A 21,146-nucleotide genomic window follows, 5' to 3' on the forward strand; every position below is an offset into this window, starting at 1 on the left:
TTTATTTTTATATCTCGTGTATATTGATGTTACTATTATGATGTGAGTCTGGAACAAGCGGCTACTGTCTAGTTCGCCTACTGGCTGTAATTCCTGGAAGATTTGGAGCACATTGCACTAATTTAACGTCTCTCGACATGAAACAACGTGGACGCTGAAGATATAGCATCAGGAACACTCCATTAAATTGGAAAGGATTGTTTAACGGTGTTATTGATACTTCTACCCGTTTGGGGTGTATGTTATGTCGCACGCTATTTGTCATTTGTTATTATGTGATCCGGTGCTAGTTACCTGCAATGTCCGGTGCCAGTAGGTTTTGCCCATCTTCATCATGGCTACCGCGGTGGAGCGCATGCGCGGTGGAACTTTGGTAACGCCGCGCTTCTGAAGGCTTCCGTACAGCGACGCCGAGTTACACTGACGTCACGAGGGATTTCCCTCTATGCTCGGCACCGCTGGGAAGGCCGGAAGTGGCGTGGTGTCTCCCACTGTTTCCGCCCGCATGCGCCGCACGTCGCTGCGGGTAATCAGCTACAGCCGCACAAACAGTATAAAGACCGGGAATGTTAGTACAACCACTCAGCCCCCCGAGGAAGCAACATAATACGCAAAACGCACGTCGGGGCTTTCGGGAGGACACTCCACATCGGGTTTCTGCACATAATGGGTAAGCGTTAGACAGACTGCGGGTTAATTCATATGGCGGTTCATTGTATCCAGGCAGGTGTTACACAGATAGGTGCCGCTTAGGTTAGGGTACATGCTGGGAACAAAGGAGGGGGGTACCTTAAGCGTATCCTGGCACAAATGGAGTGCCGATGGATAGTTGCACTGGGCACCATGGTCCCTAATGGTCTTAACGAGCAGCTATCATTTGTCCCTTTTCTATAGGCGTGGGGGCTATGTCCTCTGTTTTCCTGGTTTTATCTTCATTGTTTTTTTATTTAGTATGTGCACATTCCTGTGTATGTGTTCTGCTTTGTATCATACACCTTACCCTCATATTTGTACTTAAGTTCTATTGATTTTTGTTTAATAAAATTTATTGATTTTTTATGGTATTTTCGTGTATTCTTTTGTTATGGGGCATTTTGATCCATTAAGTATTACATGCTTTGAGGTCCTTTTTGTGTTGTATAACACACCCACAAATTGTTGAAACATTTTCCTGGGCTAAATTTCTCAGCCAACTATTATTCCATAGTGTGGAGTACATTTTTTATCTCTAAAAATGTTAAAAAGCTTTTAAAAATATTGCAGGCTTCCATTTTTCAACCATACAATGTTATGTGGTCTGTGAACATTTCTGTGATCTCTAAAACTGAAAAAAAGCTTTTGAAAATTTTGTAGGCTTCCCAGGAGACTAGTGATCCCACACTAGGACACTCCGAGGAGCCCTTTACAACATAATTTCTTGATTGTGGACTCACAACCTGCATGCTCCAAGATGGGCAGGAGGACATCCTGCTTAGTGATGCACAAACCTTAGAGCAGACACAGCCACAAAAACATGATGGTAGGGAACAACAACTTTGGGATAAGGAGGAAGATGATGATGAGACACAGTTTCCGCTAAGTCTATTTTTTGTTAAGCCACGTAGTAAATGGACCAGGGTTTGGTGGTGGGAAATAAAGTGTTGGATAACAAAGTCACCAACCCAACCTGGGAAGTTGGCAGAGTGAGGCCAGCAGCGCCCGTTGGTGAGAGATCGTCAGCACCGAAACAGACACAAAGAGGCAGTGTGGTGACCAGAGGAAGAAGGCGGGCCACTGTTCCGCAGAGCACCAGCACTCCTGAATTTCTCCGTTGATGATATCGGTAATCCCCAGTCTGTTTTTTTTTAAAGAGTTCTGAGACAAAGAATATGACCATTTGCAACCTGTGCCATGCCAAGATCAGCAGAGGCCTAACCTCTAAGAACCTAAACACCAACAGCATGATCAGGCACATGTTATCTAAGCACCCAACTCAGTGAGCCAAACGCCTGGGTCCACAATTGGTGCCATCAGGTGACACCACTCCTTCTTCCCCTGTGCTAGGTGCTTTCCAATCCCCGTCCAAAACACTGATGTCTCCTGTGCTGCTTCTATCCTTGCACATTCTGACTTACCATCATTAGGGACTTCTAAATCCTTGTCCCAGCATTCGACTGTCTCTAAGTCACGCCTTGGAATGAAAAAAAAGTTCCCAGCCACCCACCCACAAGCTCAAATGCTAAAGGGGAACATTTCCAGGCTGCTTGCCATGGAAATGTTGCCATTTAGGCTGACCGTCATGGAGGAATTCCACTGACTCATGGTGGCAGCTCTCCCTCGGTACAGTCTTCACTTTTTCTGCTGGTGTGGTGTTCCCAGGTTTTACCAGCACATAGTGTCTAGAAACGTTACCCATGCCCTTACCAATGCACTTACTAGCACGGTCCACTTAACGACTGACAAGTGGATAAGCGCTTGTGGCCAGGGATGCTACATTTCCCTGATGGCACATTGGATGAACAATGTGGAGGTTGGGGCCGAGTTACACCTTGGCAAGGAGCATGTGCTCCCGACATCGAGGATTGCTGGCCCCATTTCTATCAGAGTTTCCTCCATCTCCTACAGCAGTTCCTGCACCCCCTCCTGCTAAGATCACCTTTAGACTTGTTCTGGTGGTGCTCGGGCTTGTCTAAAAAAATGTGTGAAATGACTCACAGAAATTGCTTCTGCCTCTTAAACTGTTGCTAATGTTTTTGCGCTGACGACTCGATGTTCTCGGCATTGGAAGTCTATGACTGCAATGCACACTGTGTGCCTCACTGCTGTCTTGGGGAAAATTGCTCTTAAGATTGTTTACAAGGGTGTTTCGATACTCCAGCATGTGCACTCGGAGCATCTGGCAAAATTTCTCTTGTACGATGGATCTAACAGAGTGGAAACCCAGTAGTCAGAACTATTTCTAATCCTAAAACTATGGGCATCATGTTGCAGTTAGTGTAGCCAGAAGGCGCTCATGTGTCAGGCGCTTCCATTAGATCCAAGTCAATGGTGTCTTGGTGGCGGTGGTAACATTCAAGATTGCTTCCTACATTCCCGCCCTCCAACCACTAACAACAGAGAAAAGAGATCATTATTCTCTTTATCCCCTGAATGTTGCACGTCCATCACCTCTTCTTCCTCGTCCTACTCCATTTGTTCATCTGCTCCTTCACCTTCAGTAACAGTTTTTCTGGTAACATGAGCCCTCATCGATCGCTGTAATCCACCCTCTCATAGCACCCTCCTGTGTGACGACAGTCTGGAACATAGAGATCTAGTTATACCTTCCAAATCCTCTTCTGCTTCCACCTTTTCCTCTGGGACCACCAGCTCCTTCCGCAGACTATTCAAAGTGTGTTCCAGCATGTAGATGACTGGCATAGTGATACTGATGATGGTATCGTCAGCACTAAACATCTTAGTAGTTATTTCAAAACTTTGCATAAGGTTGCAGAGGTCCTTCATCTTTGCCCTCTCCGCCAGTGTGATTTGCACAACGTCCATACTGTGTTGGCCCAGGTTATACAAAAGGTCATACTGTACCAGGGTTCGTCACTGCAACATATGCAGAGTGGAATTCCACCGTGTAGGCACATTGCATATTAAACGGTTAACTGCTAGGCCAAAAGACCTCTGGAGCGATCCAAGTCGATTACCTGCGAGGTGCGAACGGCGGAAGTGAGCACACAGCAACCATGCGTTCTGCAGCCGCGCTTCCAGTCCGAGATAATGGCCAAGAAATTGCTGTTCCAAAAGGTTGAGGATGTGAACCATGCGAAGCTCGTGCATGAGGGTACCCCGGCATTGGGCCGCCACCAATATCACACCGTTATCGTACCGTTATCGTTATAGCTGTCCACAACCCTGTGTGACTGTGATTTCCAAGGCATAATAATTTAAACACTGCCTGATTGCGATGATCCCTGGCTGCGCAGTAAGGAAGTGTTGGGGATTCTCTCTGCACTGTTGGAATGCTTGTCTCATTAAGGGTGAGGTTGAGAGTGCAGGTGGAGACCCTATTGGAGGTGGAGGAGCCACAGCAGTGGAGGAATTGTTAGATTCAGAGGTTTGTCCCAAAAGCCTTTGGAATTCAAACACTTGTGGGGCTGCCTGTTAACTTCCTGCCCCCACAGACACTAGTGCCCAGTCAGCAAGATGTAATACCCCTGCCCATGTTTGCTCATCTATGTGCCAGTGTTAAAATGAACCCTGGCAGACATAGATATTTTCATGGAACAGGTGATGTTATCTGCGACATGCTGGTGTAACGCAGGCACAGCTTTCTTAGAGAAGTAATGGCTATTGAGCAACTGGTACTGTTCACCAGGCAGAAAAGTAGCAAATCCATGGCCAACAGATTGTAGATGGTGGAGTTCAAGCTCTTAGCTTTCACAAGTGTAGGAGGAAACATTCTTTCATGTGACCACAACTGCAGGACTGAGGGCTGGCTGCTGTGCTCAGAAATGGTGGAGTAGGGTGAACACGACAAACTGCTCGACTGTGAGTGAGGTGCAAGCAGAGATTTTATGGTAGATAATTGGCTCTCACTCACCCTGACTGTAGGGGGTAAACAAGTAGATGTTCTGCTGCCGGAGACCTATGTGAGAACACTTGCCACAGTGACGGAGGAGAAGAAGCAGCAGATGAGGTTGATGGGATGGCCGGTGGTTGGCAAGGCCTGTTAGTCCACATTTTAGCGCAGTAAGATTCCCAGACTATAGCATGGTGATCGTGCTTGTGCCATTTCATGCATGTAGTAGTCAAATTATTGCACTTTTCTCTTCTACTTAGTCGTTTTTTGAAAATTTCGCAGAAAACGTGAGTTGGGTCATCTTTTGCGGTTTCAAAAAAGGCCCAAGTTAGGCAACTTTAGCCGCCCCTGCGAACTATGGACCCGTGACCGCTTCTAACCACAGCCAGAGTTGTGACTGAAGATGAGGTGCTTGTTGTGGATGCATCACTCCGTGTCTTTGTGGCAAGCCATGTCTTCCTCCTCTTCTTTTGCTGAGCTACTCAGCTGCATGCTTCTGGGTTCACACCAAGTAGGATCTAAAACCTCAATGCCATCCGTTATGTTCTCCCACTCTTTGCCCTGAGAGTCACCCTCCTAATCTTCCTGCCCTGCCTGCACAGTACAGTCTGCTTGCCTCAGTTATCTGAGTCTCATCAGGATCACCTCCTTTCCCAGGTGTTAACGTGTTGTGATGATGGTCTGGATTTAACTCGCACCGTACTTTGTCCAGCTCCGTATACAACTGAATAAAAATTGGGCATCAGTGCAGATGCTTTCGTCCTTTTGATTTTGTGAATATTTTCAGCAGATCTCTGATGCCCATGGAATAGAATGTGTGAAAAGCTCTACAGATTCCCCCATCTGTGGTTCCCCACAGTCAGTTGGGTGGTTGGAGAGTTGTGACATGGGAGGGAACAAGGGTAATTGGGGTGCTACCTTTGAAGATTGTACCCTGTGTGATGCTAAGCTGGAGGAAGAGGAGGAGAGGCCACTTGAAGCAGCGCTTGCCATCCACTGGAGCACATGCTTTTTCTGGCCCTCATCTACAAGGCCAGTAACAGTTGTCACTTGTCTTTGGATAGGACGAGATAGTGTTTGTTCAGTAGAGCTTTCAGTAACATTACCACCTAACCCAACCCACGTACACGTCGAACACCAAGCTTATTCCCCCTTCCACCATGACCTTGCTTTTTCCCACTAATGTTGGATGTACCTTTCCCCTCTTTTAACCAGTTGTTTCATAAACCTAGGCCCAGATCTGTCATTCACCTGTCACTAAATTAACAATCAGTATTTATTTGCTGAGATGTGTCTAAACTACATGATCAGAAAGGATTTAGATTCTGAAGTGTGGCCTTATACCTGCACCACAATATTAGCACAAATGATTTTGATTAGGAAATGTGGCCTCTTGCCTGCACCACAATATAAGCACAGAAGATTTTGAATAGGAAATGTGGCCTCCTGGCTGCTCCACAATATTACCACAAACGAGTTAGATGCTGGAAGGTCTATCTCACACTGAATCCTATCTAGCTGAACTAACAGAGAATAAACCACCTATCTAACTGCACTGCTACACTGACAAAATTTTGCCACCAAAACGACATGTCCGATTTTTATATGGAGATGGACATGTGACTTCAGCAGCCAATGACAGAAGCCCTTGTGTCAGGAAGTTGTGGATGGTTTCTGTGCCCTGATTGGCTGCTGAAATCTCTACACGTTAAGATGAAACAAAAGAATAACAGTCTGCCGCTCCTCTGACCTCTCCCCACACACTCCCCTCATCAAACACATCCTCCATGCTCATCAAACAGCACCACTATACAAGCCAAAGTCATAACAAAAGCATTAGTGGAATCTCAATCGTTTATCAAACTGTGCCCAAATTTTGCTGACTTTGAGGGAAAATGTTCTGTAACCCGAACACAAATCCGAATGAGCTATGTTCGTACTGAATTTGAAATTGGCAAACATCATCTCTAGTCATTATACAGGAAACAAAGGAGCACATCAACAAATACATAATATATTTTTGGAGATTTATCTTTGTTTTTTTTTGCATAGACAATGTCTCTAAGGCTAGTTTCACATTTGCGTTTAAACACGCAGCGTTTTTAACGCAAACGCATGTGGTGAAAAAACGCATGTAAACGCGTGCAAACGCTGCGTTTTTTAGACGCATGCGTTTTTGCATGTGGTAAAAAAAACGCGGCGTTTTGACGCATTTACATGCGTTTTTTCCTGCATTTGCGTTTTTGAAACGCATGATGAGAAGTGTGTGACAGCTGCCAATCATCAAAATCAACTAAAAAACCCACTATAAACAGAAATAGCTAGGGTTAGGGTTAGGATCCCTAGGGTTAGGGTTAGGATCCCTAGGGTTAGGGTTAGGGTTAGGATCCCTAGGGTTAGGGTTAGGGTTAGGATCCCTTTAGGGTTAGGGTTAGGGTTGGGGTTGGAGGTGGCTTATCAGTGTGTATTCTTGTGTTTTTCTATAAAAACGCAAGCAAACGCATGTGCTTAAAAACGCATGCATTTACATAGACAGCAATACCTTTTTTTGCCGCAAAAAAACGCCTCTAGAAATTACTACATGTTGCATTTCCGCAAAAAAATGCAAGCATAGAAAGGACGCATGCGTCGGCAAAACGCGGCAAAACGCATGCAAAAAAAGCATGCATTTTTAATGTTAAGTATAGAAAAAAAACGCATGCTTTTTTTGCGCTAAAACGCAGCGGCAAAAAACGCAAATGTGAAACCAGCCTAAGAACACACGTAGATAAGTCCTGGGTAAAAAAAACTTGTGACATAATGGATTTTCCTGTACTATTCCTGTATTATACAGAGAGAAAGGTCCTCAAGTGATTACAGTAATGGAAAATGAAGATGGGCCACTAGATAAGGGGCTTGCGAGTAAAGCATCGTTGTTGCAATTCAACATCTTTTATTGAATAATCATGGTGCAACTCTTTTTCCTTTTCTTTTATCCAGAGTTTGTGAATCTAAGCTGCACAAAAGCCTCCTGCAAACACACACTATTTTTTCTGTTTTATACTGGGTCTTAAGGGTCTACCCTCCAGCCTCAGCCTGCCATGCCAAAACGCTGTTCTCCAGCATCAGCCACCTTGAGGAAAATTGTCTTGAATCTCCACGGGTCACAGTCTTCCTATGTCATTAGCTTTTAAAGATACAAATCTATTGTCATCTGTGAATGTTGCATAATCTCTTGAAAAGACCTAAAATAAGACAGACCTTAGGCTGTGTGCACACATTGCTGATTTTTCACGGTTTTTCGTGTTTTTTCACGATAAAAACGCTATAAAGCCGCAAAAAAAAGCATACAATATGCATCCCATCATTTAGAATGAATTCCGCGATTTTTGTGCACATGATGCACTGAAAAAAACGCATCGCGGTAAAAAACGCAGCATGTTCATTAATTTGGCAGGTTTTTTGCAGATTTCCCACTATAAAATGCATTGGGAAATGTCCGGAAAAAAACGCACCAAAAACACGGTAAAAATGCGTAAATTTCTTGCAGAAAATTTCAGGTTTTTTTCAGGAATTTTCTGCAAGAAATCCTGAACGTGTGCACATAGCCTTAAGGTACCTTCACACTAAACGATATCGCTAGCGATCCGTGACGTTGCAGCGTCCTGGCTAACGATATCGTTTAGTTTGACACGCAGCAGCGATCAGAATCCTGCTGTGATGTCGTTGGTCGGGAAGAAAGGCCAGAATTTTTTTTGGTCGCTGGCTCTCCCGCTGACATCGCTGAATCGGCGTGTGTGACACCGATTCAGCGATGTCTTCGCTGGTAACCAGGGTAAACATCGGGTTACTAAGCGCAGGGCCGCGCTTAGTAACCCGATGTTTACCCTGGTTACCATCCTAAAAGTAAAAAAAAAACAAACGCTTCATACTTACCTTCCGCTGTCTGTCCCCGGCGCTGTGCTTTCCTGCACTCACTGTGAGCACAGCGGCCGGAAAGCACAGCGGTGACGTCACCGCTCTGCTTTCCGGCCGCTGTGCTCACAGCCAGTACAGAGAAGCACAGCGTCGGGGACAGACAGGGGAAGGTAAGTATGAAGCGTTTGTTTTTTTTACTTTTAGGATGGTAACCAGGGTAAACATCGGGTTACTAAGCGCGGCCCTGCGCTTAGTAACCCGATGTTTACCCTGGTTACCGGCATCGTTGGTCGCTGGAGAGCTGTCTGTGTGACAGCTCTCCAGCGACCAAACAGCGACGCTGCAGCGATCCGGATCGTTGTCTGGATCGCTGCAGCGTCGTTTAGTGTGAAGGTACCTTTAGTGTCTATTCTCTGGGACGGTTGACTCTCATGGAAGGTCTCTCTGAATTCACACATTGCTACAGCTGCACCTTTTATGTTGCCTCCTGTCTTTATTACCGTCTCATATTTTCACTCCATGGCATCTTCATGGCAGAATCCTAAGCCGTGACACCACCCCGGGCCCTGTGTCAGTAGAAGAAAAAACACTCTATCTTCTTTTACACACATTATATTTATTTCTTCTTCCAAACCAAAGAAGCATATAACATAGCTGATGTAAATTGGGATTACTCATCCCTACATCAGTGTCAAGTTCTCCCAAGGCCAGATTAAATGCTGGGGTTTGATGCTCCAATAATGAAAGATCAGCTTTTGTTGCTACCAAGGGTATTTATACTATAGAGCAAGCCATGTTGCTGCTATGGGCCACCTGTAATGAAGGACACCTATTCCAGATTGGCTGCATCCATTATTATTATTATTATTATTATATTATTATACATTTTTATAGCGCCATTTATTCCATTGCGCTTTACATGTGAATACGGGCCAAATATAAACAAATACATTAAACATGAGCAAATAACAAGGCACACGGGTACATAAGGAGGGAGGACCCTGCCCGCGAGGGCTCACAGTCTGCAGGGGATGGGTGAGGATGCACTAGGAGAGGGTATAATCATTAGTAATAACTTGTGCAGGATTTTCTTCTCCACATATCCTAAAACATAAATAAGGATGGGGGAATCGCCTCATGATAATAGCAAGGTATGAATAGTACTGCCATGGGTTTTGTGTGTCAAGCTGAAATTAAAATGATTTTCCATTTTCAACAAAGTGGTTTCCAAATTATTCGAATCATAATTATCAGAATAATGATTATAATAAAATAACAAAGCCACTTGCTCTGTCGGTACACAGAGCCAACTCTCTTCTGCCACTCCTGTCTATGTATTTTGGCTGCAGTGGTGATGCCTCAACCACTGCAGAAAGTCGGCACTGAACCTGGGAGGGTAACTTCCATTGATGGTATTTTACATGACTGTTATCGTTTGGGGACCACGTTGTTGAGTGTGGAGAACCTCTTTAAGCAGCACCTAGAAAAAGCTCCATTGCAATGTATGCTATTGGGTCCTTCACTTCGATTTGTCCAAAGTAGATACTTGTGGGTGAAAAACTGATAATTACTTATTATTAGTAAGATAGAATTTGAGGACATGGCATATTAAAGACACAAAAAGTCCCAAAAAGTTGCTTTATCTTGAAGTTATAGACTGATGCTGGGAAAAAAAACACTGGGATGATGACAATGTTTTCTACAATTCTGCATGTAGTGTACAACGACACCTATATACACAGACACCATTAAAAAAAAAAATACATATTTATGATAAGTGACAGGTTCTCTTTAAAGTGTCACCCATTGTTTGTCAAGTTTGACACATCTTTAGATTTAATGCTTCTGTCTACAAATGATTTTCTGGGGTAACTATTGCAAATTTATTTTAGAAGTTCTAATTGTTTAATCTTTCTTAAACCATAAATGCTAAGCTAACTCTGTCCACATTCCCACCCACTTACTAAAAGTGGCAAGGTTGACATCAAAGTGTAAAAAGTCACAAATGTTAGATAAACAACTTGTGACTTGTTTTGCAAGATTTAAAAAATTTACAAATAGTAAATCCTGATAAAATTGTCAATCTATTAAAACCGCAACCCCTTTTCCAGTAATGAATCAAGACTGATGAAAACAGCGCTAAATGGAAAAAAAGATGCAGACATGCGAAATATTACTAAAAAAAAAGACACCCCCAAAACACAAAAGACTCCACAAAAATATGAAAATTGGCTAAACCTTTCTGCTAAATTAAGGACTCCAATTTCTTACTTTCTAAAACACTAGCTGTACTATCCGGCTTCTCTCGGGTTAATAGCTGCTGTTAGCAAAATAGAATGTGTTAACAAAAATTTATTCTGCACACAAAAACCACAAAACAAATAGAAATGTAATTATTAACAGGCAAAAACTAAGCTAATAGAAGCATTTCACAACATATATTAGCTTTGTTATACAGAGAATGTCCTTTGTTGCCTATATTAACCAATCAGAGCTCAGATTAATTAACTGTAGCAAAATAGAAGCTGAGCTGTGATTGGTTGCTATTGGCAGCCTGATAAATCCCCAGCCAACAGGAAGCCCTCCCCCTGGCAGTATATATTAGCTCACACATACACATAATAGACAGGTCATGTGACTGACAGCTGCCGTATTTCCTATATGGTACATTTGTTGCTCTTGTAGTTTGTCTGCTTATTAATCAGATTTTTATTTTTGAAGGATAATACCAGACTTGTGTGTGTTTTAGGGCGAGTTTCATATGTCAAGTTGTGTGTGTTGAGTTGCGTGTGGCGACATGTATGTAGCGACTTTTGTGAGATGAGTTTTGTGTGGCGACAAGCATGTAGCAACTTTTTGTGTGTAGGGTTGCATGTGACAGATTAGTGTAGCAAGTTGTGTGCAGCAAGTTTTGCGCATGGCGAGTTTTGCGCGTGGTGAGTTTTATGTGTGGTGCGTTTAGAGTATGTGCAAGTTTTGTGTGTGGCAACTTTTGCATGTGTTGCAACTTTTGTGCATGCGGCAATTTTTCCGCGTGTGCAAGTTTTGCGTGTGGTGAGTTTTCCATGATGTGAGTTTTGCACGTGTGGCGAGTTTTGGGTGAGCCTAGTTTTGCATGTGGCGAATTTTGCGCATGGCGAGCTTTGAGTGGCAACTTTTGTGTTTCGACTTTTATGTGGCGAGGTTGGTGTATGTGTGGTGAAATGTGTGCTCAGGGTGATATATGCGTTCAAGCACGTGGTAGTGTGTGGCGCATTTTGTGTGTGTTCATATCCCCGTGTGTTGTGAGTATCCCATGTTGGGGACCCACCTTAGCAACTGTACGGTATATACTGTTTGGCGCCATCGCTCTCATTCTTTAAGTCCCCCTTGTTCACATCTGGTAGCTGTCAATTTGCCTCCAACACTTTTCCCTTCACTTTTTCCCCATTATGTAGATAGGGGCAAAATTGGTGAATTGGAATGCGCTGGGTTAAAATTTCCCCTCACAACATAGCCTATGATGCTCTCAGGGTCCAGACGTGTGACTGTGCAAAATTTTGTGGCTGTAGTTGCGACGGTGCAGATGACAATCCCAGACATACACACATACATACACACATACACACATTCAGCTTTATATATTAGATTCTGCTATCTTCTAACAGAGTATTGCCCAAGCATGTTTTTCAACGCCTAGCACTACTAACATTTGGGCTTTGCAGAATATTTGCCTGCCTTTACTGTGACTTTGATGATATCACTAGAGGGCATGAGGTCTTTTTGTGTGGGTGAACTTTGGCTTAAATGTTACATTGCAACACAAGTTCATGAACATATAGCTGCTGACAAAAAAAGCGATTTTATTCCTGTATCAATAAGAAATAGTAGGACAAGAAAAAAAATAAGGCTAAAATACCTTTATTATATGGGTAAATTGTAACACTACAAACAAGAGAGGTTCACACACGGAAGGTACCGCAAATAACACAGAATTACATTAGTGGTAGTACTGTGAATTAAAAAGTGCAAATGATTTAAAAATTCAATATTAAAATGAATCAAGGTTAAAATACAATACCCCAGGTACTATTTACGCAAAATGATATATATTGCAGACAAGAGGGACCAGTCATATTCTAATGTGACAAAGAAAAATAATCATGATAATAATAAATATAAGTGTGTATAAACACAGCAATCAATAAAATAAATAAATATTAAAAATACAATAAGAGTGCAATGCAAAGTGACTACAGAGAGCAACAACAGTGATGTATCAATCAATAAAAATAATAAATAATGAATAATTATGTGTCATACAATAAAGTGGCAACAGAGAACAACAGCTGAGATAAACCAACAAAGACTGTGCATGCAAAAATCTTGGTGTTGTGAATACAAAAATAAAAATAATACTAGATGAATCTACTATATAATTGTCTAAGGGTCACTTCCGTCTGTCTGTCACGGATATTCATTCGCTGATTGGTCTCGCCAGCTGCCTGTCATGGCAGCCATGACAATCAGCGATGGGCACAGTCTGGAAGAAAATGGCCGCTCCTTACTCCTGGCAGACAGTGCCTGTCGCCCGCATACTCCCCTCCGGTCACCGCTAATGCAGGGTTAATGCCGGCAGTAACGGACTGCGTTATGCCGTGGGTAACGCACTCCGTTACCGCCGCTATTAACCCTGTGTGTCCCCAACGTTTTACTATTGACGCTGCCAATGCGGCATCAATAGTAAAAAATGTAATGTTAAAAATAATAATAAAAAAAAAACCTGCTATACTCACCCTCCGTAGTCCGCTGAGCCACTCGCGCCGGCCGCCATCTTCCGTTGCAGGTTTCGGTGGCAAAGATGGTATGGGAGAAGGACCTGCCATGACGTCACGGTCATGTGACCGCAACATCATCACTGGCCCAGCGCGCCTGCATGAGAAGGACCTGCCATGACGTAACGGTCATGTGACTGTGACGTCATCACAGGCCCTGCGTGCCTGCGCGAGAAAGACCTGCCATGATGTCATGGTCATGTGACCGTGACATCATCACAAGTCCTGCGCTCATACCAACCCTGGGACTGGAAGCTGCCGTGGACTACAAGGGGCCCTTGGAAAGGTGAGTATATGTTTATTTTTTATTTATTAACCTGTGACAAACGTGGCTGGGCAATATACTATGTAGCTGGGCAATATACTACGTGGCTCTGTGCTGTATACTACTTCGCTGTGCAATATACTACGTGGCTCTGTGCTGTATACTACGTCACTGGGCAATATACTACGTAACTGGGCAATATACTATGTGGCTGGGCAATATACTACGTGGCTGGGCAATATACTACGTCACTGGGCAATATACCATGTAACTGGGCAATATACCACGTGGCTGCGCAATATACTATGTCACTAGGCAATATACTACGCAACTGGGCAATATACTACGTGGCTGCGCAAAATATACTACATCACTAGCCAATATACTACGTAACTGGGCAATATACTACGTGGCTGCACAATATACTACGTCACTAGGCAATATACCACGTCACTGGGCAATATACTACGTGGCTGGGCAATATACTACGTGGTTTGGCAATATACTATGTGACTGGGCAATATACTACATGGTTGGGCAATATACTACGTCACTGGACAATATACTACGTGGCTGGACAATATACTACATGGCTGGGCAATATATTACGTCACTGGGCAATATACTACATGTCTGGGTAATATACTACGGGGCTGGACAATATACTACGTGACTGGGCAATATACTACGTGGCTGGGCAATATACTACGTGACTGGGCAATATACTACGTGGCTGGGAAATATACTACGTGACTGTGCAATATACTACGTGGCTGGACAATATACTACATGGCTGGGCAATATACTACCTGGCTGGGCAATATACTACGTGACTGAGCAATATACTACGTGGCTGGGCAATTTACTACGTGGCTCGACAATATACTACGTGACTGGGCAATATACTACGTGGCTGGGCAATATACTACGTGGTTGGGCAATATACTACGTGGCTGGGCAATATACTACATGGGGTGTGCAAAATACTACATGGACATGCATATTCTAGAGTACCAGATGCGTTAGAATCGGGCCGCCATCTAGTAATAAATAATAACGGTACTGAAAATATCTCAGCAAAAATGCATGTGCAAAAGGTGAAAGAGGAACTAAATTGACTAATCACAAAATCTCGGTATTGAGCTGGTTAAGCAAAAAGTGCTGTAAATAAAGACAGTAGATTACTTAGGTGTATGGAAGTGACCATGTGGCATGCCCACACGCGTGTTTCGGAACCTGTCTTTTTGTTTGATAGCAGTGAAGTCGTCTGGCAGGCGTGTTTTCTTCCATCGCCACTCCATGACCCTGGATGCTTGTCAAAGTTTTTGGTAAGATTGTTGTGCCAGGGTTGCCTATTGATTCATCGCACTTTGCCATGCATGAGACATGACACATAATTATTCATTATTTATTATTTTTATTGATTGATCACTGTTGTTATGCCCTAGCCCGTGCTCATGCCCGTACCTCCGTGGGGCCCCCGTCGGGTCTCCTGCTCTCTCTCTGCTCCCAGCCACCCTGCCGTGGTCTCTGGTCTTCCTCCTGCTCCCTGGCGCGTGGCCAGCACTTCCCCGAGTATGGAACTGTGGGCGCACACGAGCTCCCGTCTCTTAGAGAAACAGCGCGCATTTTTTAAAATATGCTATTAACCAATCATGTTATGCTGTGTGTTTATTTCTGGTCCTTCTGCCATTGGTAGGGCGCCGGAGCAACAAGTGTTTCCTGTTGCTAATTTCCGGTTCAGTGTTCCGTTTGCTTTGAGCTCTGCTATGCCTTGCCTGTGTCCTCCTTGTATACGGCTAATACTATTTGTCTCATCAGACTACTGGTGACTCCTTACTCGGAATTTGGGACAATCCCTGCGCTCCTTCTACTACTGCTACCCGGTCCAGCCGTTATACTAAACCTGTACCCAGGTCTACAACAGTACTGCCTATGCCAGTTCCGTCCCTTGCTTTTGCTATCTGTATCCGACTGCATCTACTTCTATTACTCCTGCCAGAATATCGGCACTGCTAGGCCAGCTTCCACATAAACCGGGATCTGTCTGTAGGTAGCACCTGCATGCCCTGGGCATCCATTCTGACCCTGTACGAGGGGTTTTACTACGGGTGTCTGGGGTTCGCATAGTTATGCCCCCTGCAGTTATATCGGTTGTGGTCCCGTGGTTCCACAAAAATAGAAACAAACAAATGTGCATTGCAACACCTGTGCCTCCGCTTCCATTCATTACAACTGTTGTTGCTCTGTGTAGTCACTTTGCATTGCTCTCTTATTGTATTTTTTATATTTATTTTATTGACTGCTGTGTTTATACACACTTATATTTATTATTATCATGATCATTTCTCTTTGTCACATTAGTATATGACTGGTCCCTCTTATCTGCAATATATATCATTTTGTGTAGATAGTACCTGGGGTATTGTATTTTAACCTTGATTAATTTTAATATTGATTTTTTAATAAATTTGCACTTATTAATTCACAGTACTACCATTAATGTAATTCTGTGTTATTTGCTTTTCCTTCTGTGCATCTCTCTTGTTTGTAGTGTTACAGTTTACCCTTATAATAAAGGTATTTTAGCCTTAATTTTTTCTTGTCCTTCTATTTCTTCACCCTTGTTCTGTGATTTCCACTTTTTGGTTTTACACTATTTCTGAATGGTCTGCCATTCCTTCTGATACAGCAGATGTATATTACCACTTGATTATATTACCCCTTTTTTATTATCAGTGATATACATCTATTGCTGTTTCCAATACGCGCTTTTTTCTCTGTATCAATAAGAGAATTGTGCCAATGTAAAGGTCTCTCTCAGCTCAATATTACTGCAGTCAATAAACAGTGAACCTTGGATGTGGACAACATGAGGGTTATTAAATAACTTAGTGGTCAAGTTTAACTGAAACTTTGAGCTTTGTGTCTGCTATGGGGCACTAGGGGGATTCTGTCAAACACAAAGCCTTGTAAAACCTTAATATTACTTTATACAATATTGTATAATTTAATATAGAGAATAATTTGTGGGAGGTCCCTGGTATAAATGATCCAGGTCTGGAGCACAGGGGATTTCCTTGGATTTACTTTGTTTTAAAAACATGCTTTTATGCAGCCCTAAGTAGCTTTGTAATTTCCACATCAGATCGCTTTGTTCCTGTCTCAGATCATGTGCCATACATACTTAAGCAGATTGTAATGAGAAAAAAAAAAAAACCACGATGTTCCAGCTCCAAAAGGTAAAATAAACAAACTTTATTGGGAAAATATAAAAACATGAAAAATCATGAGTTCCATGAAGACAACACCATGACCTGCGTGAGTTTGGCTACGCGTTTCGACCGGAAAGGTCTTTGTCAAAGCACATCTACCAAGATTCCTGTAAGAATACAAAGAACCCTTCTGCCAATCAGGTAACTACAAAAAGGTCACATGTTTAAGGTCCTATAGGACATGATATATCTAAACTAAAAAAAAAAAAAAGGAACCCTTCTGCCAATCAGGTAACTACAAATAGGTCACATGTTTAAGGTCCTATAGGACATGATATATCTAAACTAAATTTAAGAAAACGAATACAAAAATATATACAAAACATGCAAAAACAACAAATACATGAATAATAACAAAAATATGATAAAATTATCATGAAAGATCATTCTCAATAGTGAAACATAATTTCGTGACGTTTATTTAACCCTTCAGGAAATATGGTCCCTAGATTAAATATCCAAAATGCTTCACGTGTGAGCAAAGATCTGGCCAGATCACCGCCGCGGGGAGGTTTTTTCACTTTTTCAATGCCGGTAATTGTTAAAGAACTAGTATTCCTGGCATGTACGTCCACAAAATGTTTTGCTGCTGCAGATATATTGCGGTTGATATTTCTGGTACTGGAAATATCATACAGATGTTCGGAAAAACGTGTTTTTAGTTTCCGGGTGGTGCAACCAATATAAGATTTGTTACAAAGGTTGCAATCAATTTTGTAGACAACATATCTTGAATTACAATTAATGAAATCACGAATATGAAAAAAATTAGTTTTATTAGAATCATAAAACGTTTTTGTAACAGCCATATGTTTGCACGTAGTGCAATTAACGGTGCCACATTTGTAACTGCCCTTGCAGTCTAACCACGTTTTAGACCTGCGGTTATTCTGTGATACAATTAAACTCGGAGATAGAATGTTACCGAGAGTTGGAGCTCGTCTGGCCACAACATTGCAGCCTCCGTCCAATATTCTCGCTAAAATGGGATCCTCATACAATATAGGTATGGTTCTATTAATAATAGTTTTGATTGCATTAAATTGGGTGAACGTGAAGCATTTTGGATATTTAATCTAGGGACCAGATTTCCTGAAGGGTTAAATAAACGTCACAAAATTATGTTTCACTATTGAGAATGATCTTTCATGATAATTTTATCATATTTTTGTTATTATTCATGTATTTGTTGTTTTTGCATGTTTTGTATATATTTTTGTATTCGTTTTCTTAAATTTAGTTTAGATATATCATGTCCTATAGGACCTTAAACATGTGACCTATTTGTAGTTACCTGATTGGCAGAAGGGTTCCTTTTTTTTTTTTTTTAGTTTAGATATATCATGTCCTATAGGACCTTAAACATGTGACCTTTTTGTAGTTACCTGATTGGCAGAAGGGTTCTTTGTATTCTTACAGGAATCTTGGTAGATGTGCTTTGACAAAGACCTTTCCGGTCGAAACGCGTAGCCAAACTCACGCAGGTCATGGTGTTGTCTTCATGGAGCTCATGATTTTTCATGTTTTTATATTTTCCCAATAAAGTTTGTTTATTTTACCTTTTGGAGCTGGAACATCGTGATTTTTTTTTTTTTTTTCCATTGGTTCGCATCGTGTCAGGACTTGGTTCCGTGCTCTGCTGGATATGGTGAGCTGGCTTTTTTTCTTTTTTCTTTGCAGATTGTAATGAGGGCGATCTGAGCTACCGCCAGGGGCCCGGGGCTATAGGGGGGCCATCGCCAGATTACTTTCATGATAGTGTATTGTGCACCACCATTGGCGCACATATCCCAGCAGTGAGCTTTCCTGGTGTTGCGCTGCTATAGAATGGCAGAGCACCTCCAGGGGAGCTCCCATCGCATCTACTGTGGCCATCACCGGTCGTCAGAATGCAGTTCTCAGGGGTGGCAAGTGCTGGCTAGCCTGTCCCTTTTTTGAGACTTTTTGGGATGACCCAACTCACATTATCTGCCAACTTTGTAGAAAACTACTGAGTAGATGCAAAACATCCAGTAAATGGACTATTACATGCATGAATCGGCACATGTGTGATCAACATGCGTTAATCAGGGAATCTCACTTCCCTAAAATGCGGACTAGTAGGCCTCGCCAACCACCGCCAGCCCCATCAACCACATCTGCTGCTTCTTTCTCCTCCATCAACGTGGCAAGTGTTTTTGCACAGGTCTCCATTCTCCATTTGCAGAACCTCCACTTGTTTACCCGCTACAGTAGTGGTGAGTGACAGCCCATCAGCTGTTACAGAAGTAACATGTCTGCCGTTTTTGACCGATCTCAAAAATGAGCACATCACATCTTTCTCAATCCACCATAACATCCGCATCTGCACTTCCCCACTGAAAAATAAAGACAAAAAGGTAGAAGACAAGGGGAATGAACTTAGCTTGAGCAGATTCAGAGAGATAACACCAAACGTCCTCAAACAGCTCCAGAGAGGAAGTTAGCTGACTGCTATAGCTTAAAGCCTTCACAAGGGAAAAATGTGAATATTACCAGTAGTAGACTGGGGATTTATAAACACTCAGGTCCAGATGTGTCAACTAGAGCTGGAGGGAGGTTGTCGCTGGGTCCAAGAGACAAGGATTAAGGAGGCATCTGTAATGCCAAACGCAGAGACCTTCTGCAGCCAGATGCAGAACGACAGTCTGTTGCATCTGACACACCCATGACATTCATCCCCCTCCCTGATTATAACCAGGTTATAGGCCCCCCTTAATTCCAACCTGGAGAAAACCTTAGCTCCCACCACCTGATTGAATAAATCTGGAATCAGAGGAAAAGGATATGGATCTCGAATAGTAATTAGATCCAATTCCCGGAAATCGACACAGGGACGGAGACAGCCATCTTTCTTTTTGATGAAAAAGGACCCTGCCTTCACCAGCAAAGATGAAGGTCTGATATGTCTCTTCTCAAGACTCTCAGCAATAAAATCTTTAACAGCTCGTCTTTTAGGACCAGATGGGTTGTACAGTCTGGACTTGGGTAGTTTAGCACTGGGAGTCAGTTTAATAGGACAATCATATGCACGATGTAGGGGCACATCCTGACACCCCTTTTCAGAAATAACATCCTCAAAGTCAGACAAAACGTAGGTAAGGTCCCCGTAGATATTGCAGAAAGGGAAATGTTTAGGCAGTTATGACAGTAATCTCCGCACTCCACAATTTCTCAGGATTGCCAATCCACAGTCAGATTATGCTTCACCCACCAGGGTAAACCCAGAACAATTAGAGTGGGGAGACCTTCCAGGAAATAGTAAGGAATTACCTCATAATGAAAAGTGTCTGTTGAGGGCAGAGCAAAGTACTGCAGTGCGCAGGCGCCAGGAAAGGTCAGAGAGGCCCAGCATCTGCGCACTGCGCCGAAGCCGCAGCGTGAAGACAAGAAGAGGACGTCATCCTATGAAGATAGGAGGCCCCGGACCGCGACGCCCATTGGACTGGACCACCCCCCCAGGTGAGTATAATCTAACCTCTTTTTCTCATCTTTCAAGATACATCGGGGGCTTATCTACAGCATTACAGAATGCTGTAGATAAGCCCCTGATGCTGGTGGGCTTAGCTCATCTTCGATTTTGGGGGTGACAGGTTCCCTTTAATAGCTGTCTACAAATATCTGAAGGCATGTCACAGAGTTCTGCCCATTAGGGCAAAAGACAAGGTTAAAATTACTGTTGTTCCTTTAATAAGATGTAATTCTCTGTTAGTGATGTCTAATCTAGTAATAGCACAATCTGGTGAAGTTTAAAGGGAACCTGCACCTGTTTTGGCCGCTGTAAGATGCTGCAACTGCCTTTCAGGGCTTATCTACAGCATTCTAGATGATGAAGAAAATGAGGATAGGCTGTTTGGAATAGGAACTCATCTTCATGGTGCCCAAGTTGAATTCATGGAGAAACATCCTGTAATAATTCCCGGAAATCATAAAATTACAACTCTGCTCGTGCAACATCACTACGTTCTGGTGAGACGCCAGGGTCGATTGTTTACTGAAGGAAATCTATGAGCTGTTGGACTATGGATAGTTGGAGCCAAGAGATATGTGAATAAACTCATCTTCAACTGTCGCAAACTTTGTGGTGTGTTTCAGAACCTGAATATGGCCAAATTCCCACCAGACAGATTTAGTACAGATCCTCCCTTCACCAACAATGTTTGGGATGTATTTGGACATTGGTCAGTGGTTACAGAGTGCACTAGAGGGATCCATGCCAATGCAAACAAGGAGCTATCATGTTTACCTGTATGTCTATCAGAGCTGTACGTATTGAAGTATTTGAATCCATGGACACTTCAAGTTTCATAAATGCTCTTTGACGTTTC

The sequence above is a fragment of the Ranitomeya imitator genome, chromosome 2 (assembly GCF_032444005.1).
Source record: "Ranitomeya imitator isolate aRanImi1 chromosome 2, aRanImi1.pri, whole genome shotgun sequence".
Lineage (NCBI taxonomy): Eukaryota > Metazoa > Chordata > Amphibia > Anura > Dendrobatidae > Ranitomeya > Ranitomeya imitator.